At 42.6% G+C, this 25862-nt stretch overlaps 1 pseudogene; it reads left to right on the top strand.

The window, feature by feature from the left end:
- Positions 1-15710: 15710 nt before the first annotated feature.
- LOC128901894 (cytochrome b-like) lies at positions 15711-16658 on the top strand (annotated as a pseudogene).
- The last annotated feature ends 9204 nt before the right edge of the window (positions 16659-25862 follow it).

The raw sequence follows: 25862 nt of genomic DNA, 5'->3' as shown, positions 1-25862 counted from the left end.
CTAAACAAATATGAACTGTGTTACACAACGGACTATTTTTCAAGTTACAAAACCGTATCCGATTTGGTGTCACACACACATATGTTAAAATTCAGTTATTCAAACACTCTCCTTTGAAAACATGTATTCAAGATTTGATTGAACATTTCTTTGGAGAAGCTTAACTTAGTATATAAGAGGATGGTAACAACAGAGTTGATATTCTGCACAGGCCCATGATCCATGTAACCCAGAACTCTGACTGGTCACCAAAGACATTTAGTTCAAGAATATTAGAATTAAAGCAAGCACTGAGTAGTACTTTCTCTATATGGATACATCATGTGTTTGTTCACGGACATAATGATGCTTCTGCTTTATTCTCCATTTCGTTCCTAACTTTGTTTTTATTTCGCTTGTTTGTTTTTTAACTTTATTTTGTGTCTCAGCCAATCATTGAATAGACATTTTTCAGATAACTTAACTTGGCGATTCTCTTTTCTTACCAGTAATAGCTAATTCAAAGGCCAGCTGCTTTTTCCTGGATACCTTTAGGAAGAATTGTGCAATGGACAGTCCCACGTTGGGCACCAATAAATCTGTTGTGGTTTGGGCCAAACTGGCCAATGATGGACGAGAGATGCTCTCCCCCACCTCTCTCTCTGAGTAGAGGAGGAAGAGAGATAAAGAGATTTGTGAGTTTAGAAGGAACTAAACTACTTCAATGAAATATTAATAATAACATACAAAGAAAATAATGAAATAGATACAATATACACAAAACCATATCAGGCTCCCAGAATGATGATCACGTCACCATCAAGCACTGGGGAAGTCCCAGACTGGACTCAGCGATGGATGGGAACTGGATTCTGGATCTGGGTTCAGGAATGCACGGATTGGGATCAAAGGCAGATGAACAGACAGGGTCCTCCTCGGATGCCAGCCATTGAAGAAAGAGGGCTGACCCTTTGATCCCTCAGCTTTTATACTGAGCATGATGCATATGGGATGGAATACCCTGTTGGTCAGTTTTGGGTCACCTGTCCTGTCCCCTCCTCCCCACAGGTGCGACCCCTCTACGCTTTTCCATTTCCAACCCTCCAATGGGGCAAATAACAGAGTCAACTGACCTTGGTTGTTATAGCAATAAATATAAGCAAGAACCTCTCTGCATACCATTCCTTGGCATTCACTATAAACATGGGTCTTGTCACTCTGAGAACGAAGTTTTCTGCACAACATGCTGTTAATTTCAGAGAGTTAGAAGAGGCTAAGCTAAAAAGTAACATTACTGAACAGAAAATTGGTTCTCTTTTACCTCAAACTAGGACACACAGGAATGCCTAGTATTTCTCCGAGTAGCTTTTTGAATATTCTCTTAGATTATTCCTAGCTGGTTTTGGTTTTTTTAGGGAAACCTTATTAAAAGTGATTTTGTGACAAAGGTTGCCAAGAAGTAGTGTGGCGGTGTGCTCTCCCCTTTTCCCCTTTCCCCCCCCCCGGCTCCTGCTCAAGCCATAACCATCAGTGGGAGTTGTTATGAGTTGCACCTGGACTCTGGGGGATGGCTGGCAACACAGTCAAAACACTGTCTGGAGTGGGGGCCTAGATATTCTGTTCCCATGGGAATATGACTATAAATCAATTATCTTACTCCATAAATAGCAGACAGCCCAAGAGCCCTTTGCGCTCTCCTGCACGGCAGTGGGCTGCATGCCAGGATCTCTCCTTGAGTGGGGACGCTCGCTTAAGGTTCTTCTCCTCGAGGTTGAGAGATTCCTTGCCACAACAGATTCTCGGTAAGTGACTAATAGCATGCTAAACTTTGAAATCTTAGCTAAGTGATATAAGAATTGATTGTGCATATATAATCCTTTAGGCATAAACTGTTGACCAAGTCTGGGACTAGGATTGGATCCAGCCGCACCTAGACTCCTCTCTGAGAAGGAGTTTAGAAAGCAAGGGGGTCCTTTCTGAACCTCGTGACTCAACGGGAAGGTCTCCCTGATAGCTTGTCTGACTCTGTCCTCTATGCAGTAAATAACCAAGTGTACCCTGGCATCGAATCTCATAAAACACTGTCGCATTCACTACTAACTTTGTTAAATCACTGTTTTATGTTAATAAATATTTCACTACTTTTCTCTTATGAGTGAAGTTAATCACTCCGCCTGCGACAAGTAGGAAGGAATCCAGCCAGCCTTATTGCATAGAAGATGCACTGTATATGGCACAATGCTGTCAGCATGAGAAGAAGCATATAGAGTTTGCGAAGTGTCGTTGCAGTCTACCACGTAGTGCCTATTCTTGCTTTTTTGATGAAACAGCTAGGGAGGACATGTTTCAAAGATTCTTCGCTTCTTGAATTTTGCAGCTGAAAAGGTCAACTTAACCTTTAGAACAAGTGATCATAGACAGAAAAATGTCTTTACAAATAATAAAAAAAAGGATCTAAAACCAGAGTAATTTGTACATGTGCACAGTGACAAATTCTGTTCTCAGTTATAGCTGAGACACAACCCTGTTGACCCAATTAACATTACCAAAGGGCCAAATTTGCCTGAAGCTGAGTTGACCTTTTGTTTTTTGAACAACATGATTATTTGGAGAGGCAGCTGTAGGACAGCCTTAAAGCAGAATTTAATAATCTAATTGTGTTACATTTAGGGCTAATAAAACTGTAACATTTGAGTGTGATGAATTATGGAAGAAGACAGAAGATCCCGGGTGAAGTAATAAAGGAGAGAAAGCTTATTACAATTAGTATCACTGAGGTGACACATGGTAGCTTATGATTAGATTAATGCAAGGGAAATTGGAGCAGCTACAGTCAGAAAAAAGAAAAGTAATAAAGTGAAAAAGAAGCATGCTGGATATAAAAATGAAGCAACAAATACAGAAGATTATAAGATTGAGCATAAACAATTATAATGCAATCAGAAATTAAAGACATTTAAGAAATAAGCGCCCAAATAAAACAAAACTCTCCTCATTACATAAGGAATAAAGATAAGATAAAAGAGATAGCAGAGCCTTGGATGTGATTTACTGACAGAATGAAGTAGAGGGGTTGGAACTAGATGATCTTTAAGGTCCCTTCCAACCCAAACCATTCTATGATTCTATGATACATAGCTAGACTTATAAAAAGACTTATTTAACTGAGGACTCCCAAAAGAAAATAGGGACAGACAGTAAAAACATTCATTTCCCAAGGGAAGAAGAACTTGCCAACAGAGATGATCAGGAAATTAGAATTTCTGAAGACTGAAAATATCAGGACAGATAGATCCATTCCAGCTCCCCCAAGGAAGAGGCAGGAGAGATAATGAAGGTTTTAGCAGATATATAATAGGCAAAGCCATTCTGAAGGAGACAGGGAATGAAGCATTGGCTTTACTTGATATTTTAGAAGATATACAGGGAAGATTAAGATGCCAATTGACCTCTGAAATTAAATCAGCAGACCATACATCTGGAAGGCAGCACTGACCAAGATAAATAGAACAGTGAGTGCTCATGAGTCTCACAGTTATAACAGCAAGTTGTGGTTGGATATTGGCAAATCCTCAATTTATGCCTCAGTTTCTCCATCTGGAAAGTTGAGATTGATATTTATTATAAAGAATTCTAATTGCAGCTAATAAAGAAAGTTAACTCCATCCCAGATGAAACCATGACAATTATTTACAACTTTTTTTTTTTTACTTAGGAAGAGAGGAAATCTCCCATTAATGAGAACTGTTTTGTCGTAACTTCAAACAGTTTGGAGAATCCCAGCATAACTTTCTGTAGTTTCCACAGGACTTTGTGGTTCTCTTATAGGATTTTTGACATCTTTTTCATATGAAGTTAGGAAAGTTCAAATACTCTGGAGTTTAGCTCTGTTTAGTGTTAGTGTCTTATCCAATCTAGTTGTTTTCTCAGTACTAGATGGCTGGTTTTTTGTGCTATAGCATTCAGCCAAACAGGATATACAAAGCACTGACTTCTCTTTCTAAAATTCAGTCAAGTCTATTTTTTTGGAGTCAGACAGTGAAGCTGTAATAGATTTAATTTTCTCTGTCTTGATTTCTATTCATAAGATCACAGAAGATTATAATAAGGTGATTTGTTGAAAATTGCTTTGGTTGTTTTAAGGATCAGTGGCATCACAGCGAACACTCAGAATTCATGTTGGAGTTGAGGGTTTCTGGAGAGACATAATTTCTGCTAAAACACTGAGGGTATACTTCCATTTATAAAAGCAATAGGTGCATTGTGAAAATGTGTGTCGCTATTGCAGCAGCTTCACATTAAATATTGTCACAGGAAGAGGTTTCAAAATACACAGCAGTAAAGGAATGTAGTAAATAATAAACTTAAATGCTTCCACAAGACAACAGGCAGTACTGTATATAAGCCTGAATAATTCAGAATATAGTAATAATTTGTAATGCAAAAGATACTAAATTGTGAAATGGGAATTTTGGTGAGAATGTAGGTGTTTGTTTCATTAGCTTAGTGGGTTTGGGATAGGCCAACACAAAAAATCTTATTGTGAAAGTAGCTACATACTAATGAAAAAATAGCATAAGCAATTAATATAAATAAAAAAGATTTTGAATTACAGTAATCCTGTCTCAGAAATGAGGTCTTTTACAGACTGTTGAGAATTGTCTGCTTCTGTCTGTGGGGAGAATTTGGTCACATTTCAGCTTTAGAGACATTCTTCCCATCATGAAGTCCATATTTAGGTACAGATTCCCAAGCTGATCATTTGCTTGAGAGAAAAATTTATTTATCTCCACCTGAAGTGATTTGAAAGGTTCCCATTGGCTCCAAACAGGAGTTGGAGCAGGCTGTGTGTAAGAAGGTAGCCCCTAATCTCTCTAGCAGAATAACTTATCTTTGCTGTTTTTTAAATTGTTTCCTAGCACTGCCAGATCAACCAGTTTCAGTTGCTAAAACATGATAGCAAAACAAGAGATTTCTAAGCTAGATGTGCTAGAGCAAGACAACCTGGTTTAAATAGCCAACAGTGAGCAACATATAGTAAAACAGAGACAAAACTGTACAAACAAAATAAAATAGGATCAACTAAAAATAAAATTAGCCTCAAATCTTGTCTTGCTGTTGTTCAAAGGAGCATTTTTGCAGGTGTTAATTAAAGTTGATTTCTATCTATATAGGTGGGGAATTTTAATATGGTCAAACAGGGAAAAGCACTTCACTGTTGTGGTCTGACAAACTCTTTCCTTTCTGTGCCTCCCTCCTCAGTTCTTGTGTATAATGCTCTCCTCTCCCCACTTATGCTGTTATGCCCTTTTCCAGACTAGAAAACATCTCCTGGATTTGTTTGCTTTCAAAACAATGGAGAATATTTCCAGACATCAGGAAAATTATGTGTTAAACACATTTTGTAGTTGAAATGGCCTCAGTACGCTTATTTTTTAGTGCACCAATACTGTACAAGTCTTGATGCAAATAGCAAAACAAAGTTATGGGGAAACAAACCAAATAGTCACAGATCCTTGGCTGGTACACTTTGTCTCAGTGTCCTGTTGTTTGCAGGATCCAGCCTCCACAGTGGCTATCAAACTCTTTAATTCTTGGTTTGGAGATTTTCCCACTTCACCACAGGAGGCAACGCTAACATTAATTAATGTCTTTCAAGCTTCTGTTTCATACAGTGGTATTCCTAGGAATGACTGAGGTGGAGGAGTAAGATAATAATTCACAGAATTGCTATGCTTTTACAGAATGAATTCACAGATAGTATTTTCATTTACATTACTGTTGAAATAAGTGCAGAAGAGTCAGAAGTTTTCCTGACAGAGGGGGTGTGTCATTTCTTCATTAAAGACTTTACAAATTGGTATATATTCATAACTTAAGAAACAGAGTTTAAGGGGTAGTTAAAATGCTCATATATTTACACTGACATAAAGTTTAGCTATCTTGGTTTCTACCTCTGAAAGATGAGAGCAATCGGTCCTTAACAGCTGACACGTGTAATAAAACACTGTGCTGCAGCTATGCTATGTATTTGTCCTGGTTTAGCCTCAGACGGCAACAAAGAACCACGAGGCGGCTCTCTCAACCCCCCCACGGCCGTGGGGGAGAATTGTAAGAAAATGGCAAAACTCGTGGGTTGAGACAAAGGCAGTTTAACAGAACAGCACAGGGAACAAGGAAAACAACAATAACACTGATAGAGGAATATACAAACACCATTAAGGTTCCACCGCTCACCTCCCGGACCCAGGACACCCCAGCCCTCTCCCAAGTGGTGACTTCCTGCCCCCTCCCCCAGCCAGCTCCCTGCTACCGACTGGGCATGGCTCACACGGTATGGAATGCCTGTGTCCCTGCCGGAGCCTGGGGAAAATTAACCCTATCCCTGCCAGAACCAGGACAGTATTATTAATTCCGTTTTGATAATGCTGTAGACCAAGGATGCAGAAGGAATGATGGAAAGAGGGAGAGAAGATCAAGTGAGAACTGGTTGGAATCAGTTTCGAAACAAGTAAAAGAGATAATTCTTCATGCAATAGGTAGCCAGAGCCCAGGTACAAAATGAACACCCACCAGCTAGGGCTCCCACACAGAAGTGGCCAGGACTGAAAGCTGTTGGCTACCCTCACCTTCCCTTGGCAGCCCCTTCACAGCCACACAAACACTGGGGCTCTGCACCAGGGTGAATGGGTAGGTGAGGGTGAGCGTTAAGCTAAAAAATGTGTGTTAACAGCACGGTGAATAACTGATTGATAGTTACTGGTGTTGTTTAGGGTTTTAGAGGAAGTGTGAAAGCAAGAAAGTATGTCCTGCAAGCATTCACTAAATAGCAGCATAAATAAGAATGTGTGGACACACCACAACCAAATGTAAAACAAAGTGCATCAGTGTCACTGAAATCAGGAATGAACTTCTTAACACCAATGTAGTCTTAAGAAGCAGGCATTCTTTTATTCGGCGCTGGGGACATGGGGGTTCTCTCCACCTAGCATGTCCACTGAATGTGGGATTCACAGAGACTTATATCCATACAGAATATGCATGGTCATTACATTTCCCAGCACTCATTGCCATATTCATTACATTTCCAGAACTCATTTCCAACACCTTGGCACATGTGCATTAAGTCTGTTAGGGGCTTCATGGTAGGTTTTGGATGGTTCCTAGTGGTATACGGTGGCTGGTTTGAGCTGATAATAGAGGAATCTCTTTTGCAACTCCCCCATTTATTTTGCAAGCTTGTTATTGGTCCCTCCAGTCTCTTCGAGGGTGTGGTATTCTTCGCTGTTTGTTCTTCGCTAGGAGTTACATTTACCAATTTACCAGACTCTCAGTCCCTGGTTGTAACATCAGTGTTAAGATGATTCCCCACATACTCCAACCATCTCATTCAGTAATCCTCGAGGACCAGAATTAGGCCACAACACATTGTATGCTCAGGCTTAGATTGCGATTATGTCAGTGCACTGTCAGGGTATTCTGAAGAAGCCCCTCTCAAAAAAACGGAAACCAAAAGTGGTAAGGCTATCTAGGCATCACAATCATGGGTGAGATGGTGCTATATAGCCTACCAGATGTCTTGGTGAAGAGAAATGTGTGAGGATTAACAAAGGTATGGCCCTGATATAGGAGCCAGAAGTACAAAAGAGAAAGTCGTGCAAGGGGTTTAGGGGGAATGAATGATCTTGAAGGTAGCGCATATAGGGTCTTGTACACAGCGGGTTGCTGATTTACCTGAGAAGTATGACTAATAGATAACCTGGTACGTTTGCTGTGTGTACAGCTAGAGATGTGGAACTCTGACTTGAATCCATTCAGGGTATGTATGCAAGCAGAGTCGTATCTGAGAAAACTGGGGTATGTACAGTACACCAATGGATGGTTGTAGTATGGCTATCATAGTTATTCTGATGATCATTGAATTGCTAATCCCCTGAAAGTGGTATGTGGTAAAGAGAGGTACGTCCGTTTACATAGTAATGGATATAGTACATATATTGAATGTATTACCCAAGTTAATGTAATGTGTAAGGTAAATTAATGTAAAATTATGTATAGAATGTTTATGGGGAGAGGGGAGGGGAAAAAAAAGAAAGTAATATAAATCATAGAATCATAGAATGGTTAGAGTTGGAAGGAACCTTAAAGATCATCTAGTTCCAAACCCCCTGCCATGGGCAGGTGTAGGAATGTGTCTGAGAGAAAATGGTCATGTGAGCCAGCCTCCCTACTATGAGAGATTAGATTAAGAGCAAAACGGGTGGTAGAAGATGGAATTAGTACATGGAAAAAACGGGAACTGAGAAGGTAGAAAACATGTTGTGCTAACAGATGGTGACCCCGACGTGATACCGATCGGCGCTTGGCCTGAGCAACGGAACGCGAGGGGCGGAAGACCCAGAAGGAGATCCACCGGCTGGAGGACGGCTCAGCTGGACTGAGACCGGGCGGATTGGGCGGCAATCCGGAATAGAGGAAACAGACGACGTGGCCACGGACACCCAGAGAGAGGTGAGCAGCTGGGGCAGGAGATGGGGCAACAAGTAACAAAAGAAGAAGGGGCTATATTAAGACTTCTCCTGCATATCCTCTCTAAGAGAGGGGTGAAATACGATGAGCGTATGCTCTGAAGGTTGTTAACCTGGTGCAGAGAGAACGGATTCGCACCAGAGCCCCAGACAGCTTTTAAACTAGAAATATGGGAGGCTGTTGGGAAAAGACTGTGGGAAGTGATAAGTAACGGAGACAAAGAGGCATCACCGTTAGCGACGACATGGTGGTTGGTGTTATCGACCTTACAAGATATGAAGGCGGAGCGAGCCACGGCGGCCGGGGCTTTTGCAGCATTACAACCCACAGGAGGGGGATCGAACAGGCCAGGTCCGAAGGTCTGGGACGATCCCCTGCTGATCCCCTCTGCTCCACCTGAGGCCGATGGAGGAGGCAGAATGTCAGCAGAGAAGGACAGAGCCGGAGCTGTTTGCTCCTGCCATTGCCCGCCTCACCCCCTCCCCTCCCCAGTCGTCTCCCTGAGACAAAAGTGCTGTTTTTGTACGTCTGCTGTGTAAGTGCGTGTGGGCGCCAGCTTATACCTGCTGATCAGCATGTGTGCTACTGTTTGTTTTTTGTTGTGTGCAGTGTCGTTAGGTGACTCCACTTGAGCAGGTGTTCTGCCCGGTGTGGTACTGTTCTCGTATGCAACTAGGGCTGACACTCCGTCAAGTGAACAAGTTTGTATATACACAATGTTTAGACGTAAGGTGAGCGTACCCCAGGTAGATACACCAGCATGGGCTGTAGAACCGATGGAAGTCCTGAAATATTGGGGGAGTTTTCACCAGCCGACATGTTTACGGTCTCGGGAACGGCTCGTCCGTGCAGGGCGTATCGCTGGTTGTTTGTTGTTTGTCTATAAGGTCATGGTTGATTGGGAAAAGGAGTTGAGCCAAAATCTATAGGATGCTCTGTAGGAAAATGAGAAACTTAAGGAAAAATGAGAAACTGATCTCTTGTTGCAAAGGCAGACTTTTATGTCAGTCGTAAGTGATGGGGAAAAAAAAAAAAAGAAAAAAAAAAGAAAAAAGAAAAAAAAGGGGAGAAAAAAAACCAACAAAACCAAACAGGAACAATTAGATGGGAAATGTGCCACGTTAGCACAAAAGTATGCCATACGCATTATGAGAAAGCATCAGAAAAAGAGAAATAGGACACCTGATTCAAAGCAGTACCATAGAGATATGTTTTTGGTTTTTTCCTATATGTGTATATGTTCTTGCATGCCTTAGTAGATTGCTCTGTGTTATACCCTGCGAGACTAAAATGAACCCCAGCAGAAGCGGTCCCTTGAGCAAGGGGGTGGAATATGGGAAAGCAACGGAAGATCGGCAAGGAGGACTGTAAATACACTCAAGGGACTCGCACCTGGGTGCTGGAAAACACATATATCACACCAATTGTTATTCAGTCTTGGGTGCTGGCAAGAAAAACATTTGGATGACATAAGCCTCTAATGGACTCACAGACACCTTATCTAGCTGCTTGAGAATCTTGGCCTGTTGTGGAAGAAGATCAAAGCACAGTACCAGCAAGAACAGGGAGTCCGCATGCGCTCTTGCTAACAAGGACTCTCTTGCTGCCAAGGATAAGTTTAACAATGCTACTAGTACCGCTATTTCTGAGTTATTGCTAGATGCAGATAGTATTCGATATGCGATGTTGCAAAACAGAACTGCTACTGATTTTTTGCTTTCAGCTCACAGACATGGTTGTCAAGATTTTAAAGGACTGTATTGTATGAATCTAAGTGACCACTCCAAATCCATCCATGCCCAGTTGCAGGAACTGCACCGACCGAACCAGCAACTTGTGGAGACCACTGGGTGAAATCTCTTTGCTGGATGGACTTGGGGGTGGGGTTGGTTGAAGCAAATTATACTCATTGCCTGTGTGGAAGGAATTTGTCTGTTATGTTTAGTATGCTGTTTGCCGTGTTTAATAAGCATTATACGATCAGTTGTAGATGCCGCTTTGCATCGTACCCTTGTACGAGTTGTAGAATATGTTGCTCTAAAAACTATGTGTGTATCCATGAGAACCTGACCTTCACAGAAGAAGATAACAAGAAGGGATTACAACAATGTAGTCACGTATCAGACAGCCGCTGTCAGCAAAGCTGGATCATGAGTTTGGTGAGACTCACTGCATACGCTGGCCACGTGTGCAGCGACTCTAGCCTGTACTTTTCTACTCAGTCCAGTGCAGGAGAGTCTGGTGGGACTCGCTGCGTGCACTGGCCATGCATGCAGCGACTCTAGCCTGTACTTCTCCACTCAATCCAGTGCAGGATATAAGGAGGCTGTCTCGGATCAGAGAGGGGGAGAGAGACATGAGCACACTTTGAAGATACAGGGGATGCCCTGAAGCACTGTGTCTGCCCCCCACCCCCCCCCCCCAATAAGTTCTATGTCCATTAACCCCAACAGCTCCGAAGGCATTACAGCATGTTGCAAGATAAGATATAGTCTACTACTGCTGCAAGACGCACTGAACACCTTCCTACAAGAATTTCAACTTTATGCCCTGATAGGACAGTGGGATGATGCACTCGCAAAGAGCCTGACTGCGTTAGAGTGGGTGTTTTTGCCACATACCTTTTCAAAACCAGTAACTATGATGATTGAAATGTTACCACGATTGTTTTTCCAGGGTCGCTTGTGCTGTCAGCAGCTTTCTGGAATGGATCCAAGCCACATACATGTCCCCATCAAAAAGGATGACCTTGACCCTTGGTTATCGCAAAGTCTTAACCTCCTTAGTACATTATATTGGGCAAATAAATTATTCTTTGCCCTGGCACAGACTATTACAGTCACTTTCACAAATTCTTTTACAGCCGCGCATCCTGCTAGCACCAAAGCCTCTTGCTGGCACCCGTACGGTGTTTGTAGATGGTTCAGGGACACAGTAAATGCTTTTGACTTATTTCAACAGGAACTGTTAAATATAGTGGCAGACTCTCAATATGTTACTGGTATTGTTCAAAGACTTGAAGGAGCATTTATAAAACAAGTAGAGAACCAATTGTTATTTAGTCTCTTACTGCAATTAATGTTGCTTTTATGAAGAAGACAGTTTCGTTATTTTATTGTCCACATACGCTCTCATAGCTGTTTACTTGGTCCTTTAACTGAGGGAAACACAGTTGCGGATTATCACACTGTTGGTAACAACTCGGAACATTATGCAGCAAGCTGAAATGTCGCATGATTTTTTTTTCATCAAAATGCGAAGGCATTGAGGAAGCAATTTTCTTTAACACAACAAGCACATGATATTGTGTGAACTTGTGCTGATTGTCAACCATTTATACCTAACTTCAACCTAGGCGTCAGTCCCCGAGGGCGTGGACCTTTGGAGTTCTGGCAGACTGATGTAACCCATGCGTCAGAATTTGGAAAACTGAAATTTATACACCTGAGTGTAGACTGTTATTCAACTGCAATTTGGGCAACTGCGCAGACTGGTGAATCTAGTAAACATGTACAAAAGCATTTGCGATCGGCGTTTGCGGCCTTACGTGTACCGCGTGTGATAAAGACTGATAATGGCCCAGGGTACGTAGCCCGTTCAACAGAGGTATTTCTACAGCTGTGGGGCATTACACATGTGACTGGCACACCACATTCTCCGACGGGTCAAGCCATAGTGGAACGCATGAACCAGTCTTTAAAAAATTTGCTTCAAAAACAAAAAGGGGGAGAGCAAGGGCTGAGTCCAGTAGATCGACTGAACAAAGCCGTTTACGTCCTGAACTTCCTACACCTTCCTCAACACTGCCTTGTACCTCCAATCGTGCAGCACGGCGCAGGCCTGCAGAGAGACCTGGGAGATTTTAGGCAGGAAAATGGCATGATAGCAGTTAAAAACAGTGTGACGGGGAAGTGGGAAGGACCGTGTAGATTATTAACCTGGGGTCGAGGATATGCCTGTGTCGTTACAGATGCCGGAACCAGATGGGTACCAGCCAAGTGGATAAAGCCCTGGTTTGAGCAGACGGATTCAAATGAGTTACCCCACAATACCAACGACGACGATGAGGGCTGAAAAATTGCAGTGCCCTAGGTGTGGAACTGTGACCCATGGATCCTTGTGCCTTGTGAGGATTGTTGAGGCCGGTGGTGGTTTGAAAGACCACGTGCTGCGGCCCGGTGTGCTGTGTGTTTTAAATCCGGTGTGCTGTGTGTTTTAATTCTAGTGTGCTGTGTATTTTAATAAGGAATTAGGTAAAGTGACGGGGTATGCTGTCTGTTTTTAATCCGGTGTGCTGTCTATTTTAATTCCGGTGTGCTGTGTGTTTTAATAAGGAGTTAAGTAAGGTGACAGGGTGTGCTGTGTGTTTTAAATCCGGTGTGCTGTGTGTTTTAATAAAGAAATAAGTAAGGTGACGGGTTTAATTCATTTAGCTATTGCAATAGAGTACATAGAGTCAGATTCACCTCAACACAAGCTGGCTGAGCTACAGGAGATTAGGGAAGTCTACCATTCACAAGGATTGGTCAAGGTGTGGCATACAGTGCTGTTACACAGTGCTACTGCCAGAGGTTTGGTCGGTTCCAGAGGACTAGTGGGAACAGGTAGTACGTCACTGTAGCAACAGGTTCGGTCATCTACAGCGCAGAAAGAAGGGCAAGGGTACTGATATTTGAAGATGCCACTGGGAATTAGTGTCAGGCTTATCCTTGTGATTGGAAGTTGCAGCTGAGCACAAAATTGAGAACCCTTGGTATTTCGGCTTCTTTTAATACAGCAGGATTCAATTCAGTTTACCCAACATTTAACACGACCCTAGTGAACTTTTGTGGAGACACCACAGGGGTGATGATTGATTTTTGCTGTTGGCTCAGGGTCATGGGTGTGAAGATTTTGAAGGTATGTGTTGTATGAACCTTTCTGACCACTCATCATCCATTCATAAGCAGTTACGGGAGCTGAAGGATAACATGTCCAAATTAAAAGCGGTTAAAAACGGTTTCGATGATTGGTTAAGCTCATGGGGTATAATGGCATGGTTACCAGACTTCCTAAAGCAAGGGCTCATGCTATTGTTGGTTATATTATTATTGATTATGGTAGCCTCGTGTGTTCTCCGCAAAGTGACTGACATGATAGAAAATGCCATGCATAAGGTCTGGCTGGCTCAAGAAGAAAAAGGGGGTATTGTAGGAATGTGTCTGAGAGAAAATGGTCACATGAGCCAGCCTCCCTACTATGAGAGATTAGATTAAGGGCAAAACAGGTGGTAGAAGATGGAATTGGTACATGGGAAAAACGGGAACTGAGAAGGTAGAAAACATGTTGTGCTAATGACTAAGCAATTTACTATGCGAATTCTTGTAACCAATCTGATCTGTGAACGAACTGCATGGACAGCGCGTGGACAGTGTAACTAGCTAATCAGAAATAAGCAAGTGGCATGTACGGCTACAACACAGGGTATAAAAGATGATGATCTGTGCTTAATAAACGGCTTCTGTTGATTCACATTGGATCATCTGGAGTCCAGTTATTTCTCCTCAGACAGGGACACCTCCCACTAGACCAGGGTGCTCAAAGCCTCATCCAGCCTCGCCTTGAACACTTCCAGGGATGGGGCATCCACACCTTCTCTGGGAAACCAGTGCCAGTGCCTCACCACCCTCACAGTAAAGAATTTCTTCCTGATATCCAATCTAAATTTCCCCTCTTTCAGTTTAAAACCATTACCCCTCGTCCTATAGCTACACTCCCTGATAAAGAGTCCCTCCCCATCCTTCCTGTAGGCCCCCTTCAGGTACTGGAAGGCCGCTATAAGGTCTCCCTGGAGCCTTCTCTTCTCCAGGCTGAACAACCCCAACTCTCTCAGCCTGTCCTCATAGGAGAGGTGCTCCAGCCCTCTGATCACCTTCATGGCCTCCTCTGGACCTGTTCCAACAGGTCCATGTCCTTCTTATGTTGGGATCTCCAGAGCTGGACACAGTACTCCAGGTGGGGTCTCACCAGAGCAGAGTAGAGGGGCAGAATCACCTCCCTTGACCTGCTGGCCACGCTTCTTTTGATTCAGCCCAGGATGCCGTTGGCTTTCTGGGCTGCGAGCGCACATTGCTGGCTCATATTGAGCTTGTCATCAACCAACACCCCCACGTTCTTCTCCTCAGGGCTGCTCTCAATACATTCTCCTGCTTATACTTATTGCTATAACAACCAAGGTCAGCTAACTTTGTTATTTGGCCCATTGGAGGGTTGGAAGCAGAAAAGCATAGAGGGGTCACACCTGTGGGGAGGAGCAGACAGGACAGGTGACCAAAACTGACCAACAGGGTATTCCATCCCATCTGCCTCATGCTCAGTATAAAAGCTGAGGGATCAAAGGGTCAGCCCTCTTTCTTCAATGGCTGGCATCCGAGGAGGACCCTGTCTGTTCATCTGCCTTTGATCCCTATCTGTGCGTTCCTGAATTCAGTTCCTGAATCCAGTTCCTGAATCCAGTTCCCGTTCATCACTGAGTCCAGTCTGGGACTTTCCCAATGCCTGCCAGTGATGCCATTGTCATCCTGGGAGCTCAATACTGGTTTTGTATATATTGTATATATTTCATTATTTTCTTATTAATTGTATTATCTTTCCTTTTTATTATTAATATTTCTTTAAAATAGTTTTAGTTTTCTTTTCAACCCATAATTTTCTCTCTGTCTCTTATTCTCTCTCCCTTTGGGAGAGAGGTTCAGGAAAGCATCTGTTGTTTGTTTGGTGGGCAGCCCAGCCCAAACCACAACAACCCCCCACACCCCCAATAACCATACCCACACTCACAAAGACTGCACCTATCCTCCTTACAGTCATTGGCATTACCCTAGCCTTAGAACTTTCAAACATAGCACATGCCCTAACCCAACCGAAACAGAACACTTACCTAAACTTCTCCTCCACATTAGGATACTTCAACCCTTTAACATGTCGCCTTACCTCTACAAACCTACTAAACAGTGGACAAAAAATTGCCTCACACTTAATTGATCTATCCTGATATAAAAAAATAGGCTCCAAAGTCTTGCCAGCCTACTATTCATAGCAGTCAAAAACCTCAACTATCCTTCACACTGGGCTAATCTATGATCCTTCTATGATGACCTATCTATGATCCTTCACTTACTCCATCCTTATCATCATTCCGTCAACACATAGACCCAAAATTAATGGCCTGCAACTTCCAAAAATATCACTCCCTACTAAAAATAACCAATAACCCCTTAATTGATCTACCCACTCACCCAAACATCTCTGCTTCATGAAACTTTGGATCCCTACTAGACATGTGCCTAATAACACAAATCTTAACTGGCTTACTAATAGCCATACAGTACACCACAGATACAACCCTAGCCTTTTCATCCATTGCCCACACATGCCAAAACATACAATATGGCTGACTAATCCACAACCTACACACAAACGGAGCCTCATTCTTCTTCATCTGTATCTATACACGTAATGGATGAGGATTCTAATATAGATCGTATCTGTACAAACAAACCTGACATACAGGAGTTATCCTCCTGCTCACACTCATAGCAACTGCCTTTGTTGGATATGTCCTACCATGAGGAAAAATATAATTCTGAGGGGCTACAGTTATCATCAATCTATTCTCAGCTGTCCCCTACATTGGATAAACCCTAGTAGAATGAGCCCAAGGAGGACTCTTGGTAGACAACCCCACACTAACCCGATTCTTTGCCCTCTACTTCCTCCTCCCCTTCATAATTGCAGGCCCCACTATAATTCACCTCACCTTCCTCCATGAGTCAGGCTCAAACAACCCCCTTTGTATCATATCAAACTGTGATAAAATTCCATTCCACCCCTACTTCTTCCTAAAAGACATTTTAGGTTTCATACTCATACTAATAACTCTGGCCTTATTCTCACCCAGCTTACTAGGAGACCCAGGAAACTTCACTTCAGCAAACCCGCTAGTCACAGCCCCTCATATCAAACCAGAACGATACTTCCTATTTGCATACACTATTCTGCGCTCAATCCCCAACAAACTAGGAGGAGTTCTAGCCCTAGCTGCCTCAGTATTAATTTTATTCCTAAGCTTAATTATTAGACATGTAGTAAAATGCATGACTGCCATTTAATCATTGTTTAATAAAACGAGGACTCGTCTCAATAATTCTCCTGTGACACAGCACTCAGCTTGGTGTCATCTGCAAACTTGCTGAGGGTGCACTCAATCCTACTGTTTATGTCATCGATGAAGATATTAAATAGTATTGGTCCCAGTATGGACCCTTGAGGGACATCACTTGTGACTGGTTACCACTTGGACATTGAGCCACTGACTGTAACTCTTTGGACGCAGCCACCCAGACAATTCCTTATCCATCTAACAGTCCATCTGTCAAACCCATATCTCTCCAATTTAGAGAGAAGGATGTTGTGGGGGACCATATCAAAGGCCTTGTAGAAGTCCAGGTAGATGACATCCGTAGCTCTGCCCTTGTCCACTGATGCAGTCGCTCCATTGTAGAAGGCCACCAGATTAGTCAGGTGCTACTTGCCCTTGGTGAAGCCATGTTGGCTGTCTGTAATCATCTCCCTGTCTTCCATATATTTCGACATGTCTTCCAGGAGGATCTGTTCCATGATCTTACTGGTCAGTGAGGTGAGGTTGACTGGTTGGTAGTATCCAGGGTCTTCCTTTTTACCCTTTTAAAAAATGGATGTGATGTTTCCTTTTTTCCAGTCACCAGGGACTTCACCTGACTAACATGACTTTTCAGATATCATGGAGAGTGGCATCTCGTTGGGTCCCATGGACTTGTGCATGTTCAGGTTCCTCAGGTGGTCTTGAACCTGATCTTCTCCTACAGTTCCCCCAGTCCCTGCCCTGAGGTTCAGAGGCTTGAGAGATGTGGGAAAAGAGACTACCATTGAAAACTGGGGCAAAAAAATTGTTGAGTACCTCAGCCTTCTCCATGTCAGTTGTCACCAGCTCTCCTGTCTTATTTACCAGAGGGGGTACATTTTCTTTAATCTTCATTTTCTGCCCAATGTACCTGTAGAAGCTCTTATTATTATTCTTCACATCCCTTGCCAAATTGAGCTCCAACTGTGCCTTAGCTTTCCTGATCCCATCCCTACACTCCCAGGTAGTATCCCTATATTCTTCCCAGGATGTGTGTCCCTGCTTCCACTGCCTGTGCACTTCCTTCTTACATTTTAGTTTGACCAGAAGGTCCTTACTGAGCCACGATGGTCTCCTGCCTTCCTTGTCTCATGTCTTACACATGGGAATTGAGAGCTCGTGCTCTAAGAAAAATGTCCTTAAAGAGCTGCCAGCTCTGTTCTGCCTCTTCATTATCCCCGAGGGCAGTTTCCTGGGGGCGGGGCAGGGGGGGTGGGGTGTCCCATCATTAAATGGTTGAGTTTACTTGGATTTTGGGAGAGCAGACTTTAGGCTGGTAGTTTGTAAGGTCCCTGGGAATCTGATTTCAAGGGTACTGGGGTCCAAAAATGCTGGTCACTTTTTAAGAGCCGTCTTTTAAGAGTGCAGGAGCAGGCAAGTCGAATGTGTCAGAAGTCAAGCAAGTGGGGCAGAAGACCAGCTTGGCTGAACATGGATCTCCTATTGGAACTTAGGTGAAAAAAGAGTGTATGGACTTTGGAAGCAAAGTCAGGCTATACAGAACTACAGAGATGCTATTTGCCACTGTAGGGAGAAAATTCATACAACCAAAGCTCAATTGAAGTTGAAGCTGGCCAGTACTGTGATGGATAACAAAAAAGGCTTTTTAAAGTATGTTAACAGCAAAAGGAGGACTGAAGAAAACATTGGTCCATTACTTGATGAAGTTTGTCACCTCACAAATAGGGATGAAGATAAAGCAGAGACATTTAATGCTGCCTTTGCCTCTGTCTTTAACACCAATGATGGGCCCTAGGACCCCTGGAGTCCTGGGTTGGAGGACCGCAACTGAGAGAGTGATATGCTCACAGTTGACTTTGAACTTGTTGCTGATTCATTGCTGCTGGACTTGATTTGCTGCTGCAACTGACTGCACATAAGTCTATCAGGACTGATGGGATTCATCTCAGGGTACTGAAAGAGTTGGCCAATGTTACTGCAAGACCTTTCTCAGTTATTTATCAATGGTCTTGGGAATCTGGAGAGGTCCCAGTCAACTGGAAGCTAGCAAATGTTATTCCCATTTTCAGGAAGGGCAAGAAAGAAGACCCTGGTAATTATAGGCCTATCAGTCTCACTTTGGTGCCTGGTAAAATTATGGAGAAGATTATTCTGGGAGTTACTGAAAAACACTTGAAAGACAATGCAGTCTGTCGGTGTTCAAGAAGTGTTTGGACAACGCTCTTAGATATATGTTTTAACTTTTAGGTTGCTCTGTGTGGAGTCAGGAGTTGAACTCAACGATCCTCATGAGTCCCTTCCAACTCAGGGTATTCTATGATTCTATGGGTGCAACAATGCTAAATTCCATTTAATCCAAATAATGCCATTTTATCTCAATGTTCACCCAGTAAGTACACAATTAGATGGTGTGGTACACAGATCTGTGGTACAGTGAAGGCTTGATAACAGACTATATGTCATATGCTCAGTCAGTATGACACTGGCCACAGATAAACCTGGATATTTGTACCTATGTTTCTGCTTATATGGTGTAGACAAACTTTTTGATCAAAAAGGGGACCCAGGATTAAATGTTAGCAGCTCTGGGATTATGCAGCAAAGGTTTTCTGGGCTGGAATTTTAGATATGGCACCCAAAGCCCTTTATGTATGTTTTTGAAATTGTTTCCTAATGACAATATTAACATATACTATAGTGAGACAAAGTGGAGCTGTGCATAGAGCACAGAATCTTTCCTAGAAAAAATTAGTATATTTAACAAACAAATGGTCTCTGTGCAAACAGACAAACTAGGGAAAATAACAGACCATTTTTCCTTTTTCATATTGATGTTTAAAATCAGATGACGTTTATGTTATACAGCCTGGAGTATATTCTTATAAAAATAGATGGTAACTTGTTTGGCTTCACTGTGAGACAAAATTTGAGGATGTCTATAATTTAGTTTAAGCATTCACATCATTGCATTCCACCCAGTTATCAAGTCATGAGCATATTCATGCTGCTTATTGACTGTTACTGCTGGTTTATTCATACCCAGAGAGGGAAGAAGAAAACGATGTATTTCTAGCAAAATGACCTGAATGGAAAATCCCGTTCTCATTCATGCTTATGAAACAGTATTTTCTGTTTATATATCTCAAAGGGCCCCCCCAAAAAAAGCCTTCTGAAGTCAGTATGATTCCAGTGAGTTTTGGTGCAAAGAACTTTACAAAGAAAAAATATTACTTTTTATATTTAATAAAAATGATAACAGAAGCTCTTAAAAACAGAAGATTTACTTAGTGTCACAAGTCAGTGACAGCTTGAAATAAAATAAAAATCTGCCTTCCATCTTGAATCATAAATGAAGTAGTTCAGGTTGCTTCTGTAATTATTAGAGCTGATAAAACATGGTGATAAGAACTAAATATAAACTTATAGGTGGAGCTTTTGAATAGAATAGAATAGAATAGAATAGAATAGAATAGATCAGATCTCAGTTGGAAGGGACCTACAATGATTATCTAGTCCAACTGCCTGACCTCTTCAGAGCTGACCAAAAATGAAAGCATATTATTAAGAGCACTGTCCAAATGCCTCTTAAACAATGACAGGCATGGGGCATCAACCACCTCTCTAGGAAGCCTGTTCCAGTGTTTGACCACCCTGTTGGTAAAGAAATGCTTCCTAATGTCCAGTCTAAACTTCCCTTCGTGCAGCTTTGAACCATTCCCACACGTCCTATCACTGGATACCAGGGATAAGAGATCAGCACCTCCCTCTCCACTTCCCCTCCTCAGGAAGCTGTAGAGAGCAATGAGGTCGCCCCTCAGCCTCCTTTACTCCAAACTAGACAAGCCCAGAGTCCTTAGCTGCTCCTCATAGGACGTTCCTTTCAACCCATTCACCAGCCTTGTTGCCCTCCTCTGGGTACATTCAAGTACATTAACATCCTTCTTAAATTGTGGGGCTCAGAACTGCACGCAATACTCAAGGTGAGGCTGCACCAATGCTGAATACAAAGGGATAATCACCTCTTTTGACCAACTGGCTATGCTGTGTTTGATGCACCCCAGAATGCAGTTTTCCCCTCTTGGCTGCCAGGGCACACTGCTGACTCATGTTGAGCCTGCTGTCAACTAGCACACCCAGATCCCTTTCTGCAGGGCTGCTCTCCAGCCACTCCTCTCCCAGTTTATACTTGTGTCTGGTATTACTCCATCCCAGGTATTTGGTCTTGTTAAAGTTCATGCCATTGATGATTGCCCAATGCTCCAATCTATCTAGATCCCTCTGTAAGACGTCTTCTCCCTCAAGAGCATCAACAGCACCTCCCAGTTTAGTATCATCAGCAAACTTGCTAATGGAGCATTCAACTGCTGCCTCCAGATCATTGATAAAAACATTTTGAACAGAACTGGCTCTAGAATTGATCCCTGAGGAACACCGCTGGTGACTGGTCGCCAGCCAGATGTAGCCCCATTCACAACAACCCTTTGAGCCCCACTGTTCGCACTGTGTACCTGCTCATCTCAGTTGGACAACTTGTCCAGAAGGATGCTGTGAGGGACAGTATCAAAAGCCTTATTAAAATCCAGAAAAACTACATCCACCACCTTCCCTTCATCCACTAGGCAGGTAACCTTATCGTAGAAGGATATCAAATTAGTTAGACAGGACCTTCCCTTTGTGAACCCATGTTGACTGTGCCTGATGATTGCATTGTCCTTTAAATGCCTTGCAATAGCATGCAGTATGATCTTCTCCATAATTTTTCCAGGTACTGAAGTTAGACTAACAGCTGTGTAGTTTCCTGTGTTTTCCCTCATGCCCTTCTTGTAAATTGGAATAACATTGGCTAGCTTTCAGTCAGCAGGGACATCCCCAGACTCCCAAGACCTTTGGTTGATGATCAAGAGGGATCCTGACATAACATCTGCTAGCTCTTTCAGTACTCTGGGGTGACTCCCATCAGGCCCCATGGACTTGTGAACATTCAGCTGATGCAGCTGGTCCCTTACAATTTCACTGTCCACAAATGGAAAGTCACTGTTCCCACAGTTGTGGTCCTCCAACTCAGGGGACCAGGAAGCCTGTCAGTTTTATTAAAGACTGAGAATCATAGAATTGTAGAATCATATAATGGTTAAGGTTGGAAGGGACCTTAAAGATCATCTAGTTCCAACCCCCCTGCCATGGTCAGGAACACCTCCCACTAGACCAGGTTGCTCAAAGCCCCATCCAGCCTGGTCTTGAACACTTCCAGGGTTGGGGTATCCACAACTTCCCTGAGCAACCTGTTCCAGTGCCTCACTACTGAGGCAAAAAAATCACAGAATGCTTCTGCTTTTTCTTAATCCCTATTAGTCAGGTGACCATTTTCAACAAGTATTGATCCAATGTTTTCTTTAGACCTTCTCTTGTTACTAATGTACTTAAAAAAGCCCTTCTTATTGTCTGACACAACACTGGGCAGTTTCAAGTCTAATTGAGCTTTGGCCTTTCATCTCTTCTCCCTGCATATACAGACCACAGCTCTGTAATCTTCCTGCAAAGCTTGACTTTGCTTCCAGAGATCGTACAATTTCTTTTTCCTCCTGAGTTCCAAGAGGAGTTCCCTGTTCAGCCAAGCTGGTGGTCTGCCCCGCTTGCTTGACTTGCGACACCATGGGATTGCCTGCTCCTGTACTTATAAAAGGTGCTGCTTAAAAACTGACCAGCACTCATGGACTGTGGCAGATCTACGAGCAGAGACCTGCGTATGGCCAAGGACACAGTGAGCAGAGCACACAGAAACAGGAACGCAGATATTGATACGGATGGAATGAAGAGGAACTGGTTCAATATAAACACGGAACAAGAAAACAGCTTCATGTGCTTATCTTGGTGGGAACTGAATAAGGCGACTGGGTTAGTGATCTGAAATATGTGTTTATTTGCCTAGCAGGTGAATGGAAAGTTTTAGAGTTCGGGTATAAAAGCTGAGGCTTGAGAAGCAATAAACGATTTCGTGCTCATCACAGCCGGAGTCCGTGCCTTCATACACCACAGTGGACTCCTAAGCCCTCAAAAGCAGATTCCCAGGGGACACTGCTAAGTAGCTCCCTGAATAGCTTAAAGTTTGTTCTCCTGAAGTCCAGGGTAGCAACTCTGATGACCTTTTTTCTCATTACACCGAAAATTTTAAACTCAACCATTTTATGATCTGTGGCCAAGACAGCCATCTACCATCACATGTCCAATAAGTCCTTCTCTAGTCACAAACAGCAAGTCTAGGAGAGCATCTTTCCTAGTTGACAAGAAGTTCTCTCCTACAAACTTCAAGAATTTCCAAGAAATGCTCATTTCAGCAGTATGATATTCCCAGTTGATGACTGGGAAGTTGAAGTCTCCCATAAGGACAAGGGCTACCAATCCAGAGATTTCTCCTAATTGCCTATAGAACAACTCATCAGTGCTTACGTCCTGGCTGGGAGATCATTAGTAGACACCCACTACAACATCTCCTTTGTTTTCCATCCCCCTAATCCTCACCCAGAGGCTCTCAGCCACATCATCTTTAACTGTAAAGGCTGTACAATCAAACCTCTCCCTTACATATAGTGCCACTCCTCCACCTTGCCTGCCCTGCCTATCCCTCCTGAACAGCTTGTAGCCCTCCATCCCAGCACTCCAATTGTGGGACTCATTCCACCAAGTCTCACTAACACCAATGACATCATAATTCTGGAAACTGACCAACGCTTCCAGTTCATCCTGTTTGTTTCTCATACTGCGAGCTGATAAAGTACTTCTTTCATTTACTGATTTTATAACATTTCACCTCTGTTTTTATTTTTTCAGGGTAGGCACTAAATCAACATCTATGCAAACAGATATGTTAAATCTAACTTAGGAAGTATAGAGAGACGTCTCTAAACTGTGCAGTGCTGTTGGGATACAAGTATTAAAGGTAATTTCTAAAATATTACCAACTTCTTATTACTCCTACAGATGGAAAAGAAAACATGAGATCAGGGTCTGTAGCATAGCTCATTTTATTGTTTAAATCTTTTTTGCATAGGAATTATATTTGCTTCCAGTAACTGACTGCAGTATGAGCAGCTGCTAGCAGTTTAGGCAGGATATAACAGTAACAATCACATGAAGTCAAGCTTTATTTACACCAGTTTAAAACTTGTGGCATTTGATTTCATTTGTAACCTACCAAAAAGTACCAAAAAGAACATTTTTATCCTCCAACCAGGCACAATATAAACCCTTGTTTAACATTCTTTCTCAAAATGGGTCTGATGCCATGAGGCCCTGTGGAATAATTACTAAATTGGCCAAAAATACAAAAGTACAGTATTGTTCACACATTAAGGAAAGTCATAAAATCAAGAGGCTTCTGAGGTAGAATACAGCCGCAGCTGGCACGCGAAGAATGCAACATCTGTGATTCCCTGTACAAGGTTGTTTGCGAAACTACACGAGGGATGGAACGGAACACGCTTGTTCCGTGGCCTTCCCTTGTGATGAATAGCAGATATGGGGACGAGATGGTACTACGGAACAGATAAGCGGCCTACACGCTACCCAAGCCAACATTTCGTCAAATATTGATGAAATGCTGTCCTTTGTGCAAACTTTGCTCACTACAATGTACCAAAACACACCTCCATCCCGGAGGCTATCCGCCCCCGAGGTGTGAACACTCCTCGGGGAATACATTAATCATAATAAAAGTACGTATGACTAAAGTCACTCAAACTCCACTTTGAAGATAAAAAAATAGTATAAAAATAGCCCGAGAGAGAGGGGATACCAGGGAAGACACCATCACGAAGAATTCCATCGCTGACTTCTGGGATCAGTCGATGGGCTGAGCCTTTCTTCCCCCCTCCCCCCCGCCATAGGGACACCTTTGGGTAAGACTTCGATTACATCGAGTGCTTTCTCGGGGACTTAGAAATTTCTCTAGAGAATCTCTATCCTACATTTATAGCCAGGCTGTATCGTTTATAATTTTGTCGCGAATTTTGTATACTTAACAATATCTTTATTTGCACGTGCTTTGCAGACAGTGTATTTATCACCAACAATCCCAAGAACCTATATATCTGTTGTTTAAATAAACTGCACTGTTTAAGTAGCTAGTCATTTCGGTTCCTCACTGAACGTGACCAAAGACTCGAGAGTGGCCATGCTAGTTCAGGAGCATGACTAGACTGAAGGTGCAGTCCACTATTAGTGTATCCAAATCGTAATAGTTTAATACATATTAAGCGCGATTGGACTGATAGTGCTGAATTGGGCATCACTCAGAATTTAAACCTAGCCGCACCTAGCCTCCCACCTTGGTGAGGAGTGTTAGAACACAAAGGGGTTTATCTTCTGCCAAAACCGCTTGGCCCCTTTTCATGCAACAGGCCCTAGTTCCAAAAATAAATTAAGTGTAGTGCAACGCATTCTACTAGATAAGATTTGTTACACCAAGAATGTCTATGTACCTCCTTTTTAATTAAAATGTAACCTTCAATATTTATGGCCTACATCATAGAGGGAAAATGACAGAAGCTTTAAAACGGATCAACCCCTTTGTGTAGCTAGTAAGCAAAAACTGACTACTTGTCACCTACAGTTGTACTAAATATATCTAAAGAAATACACAGCTCTACATAAGTTGTTCTCAGAGAAAGATCATTGAGATGGGGTGTCCCTTCACGGTTTATTAATGTTTCTATATGATATCAGCAGAAATTAAAAGCCTGATGAAGATAATCTAATACAGCTCTTGAGAAGCCTATGCCTGGGACTGAGGTACCACTCACATTCTACAGTGTTGTAGAGATATTTTATTTGAAGAAGAAAATGTTTTTTTAAATGTTTACGACTGGACTGAACAGAACGTGTGAAACTGAACAGGCACTGGTCATTTGTTTGAGATTTTTGGTAAACGTTTTGCTGATTTTTGTTCTTTCTTATTTTGCATCAACTTTTATCAGTCCATGCAAATTCAATGCCCTCAATGAAGAATGAATAATAAACCATACTTCCTCGAAAATTTCCTTCTGCATATAGACATATGTTTGCCACATCAGTCCCTGTAGCACAGTTTTCAAAACCATTCTGTCAAAAATACAGTAATACAAAGACTGGCTTTAGTGTCACTAGCTCAAACTGCTTTCCGTGTATTTAGGCTGCCTTTTCTTTTACCTAGGCTGTC

Source organism: Rissa tridactyla, chromosome W (assembly GCF_028500815.1).
Source record: "Rissa tridactyla isolate bRisTri1 chromosome W, bRisTri1.patW.cur.20221130, whole genome shotgun sequence".
NCBI classification, from domain to species: Eukaryota; Metazoa; Chordata; class Aves; order Charadriiformes; family Laridae; genus Rissa; species Rissa tridactyla.
The sequence above is the reverse complement of the archived record's forward strand: the minus strand, read 5'-3'. Positions and strand labels throughout refer to the sequence as shown.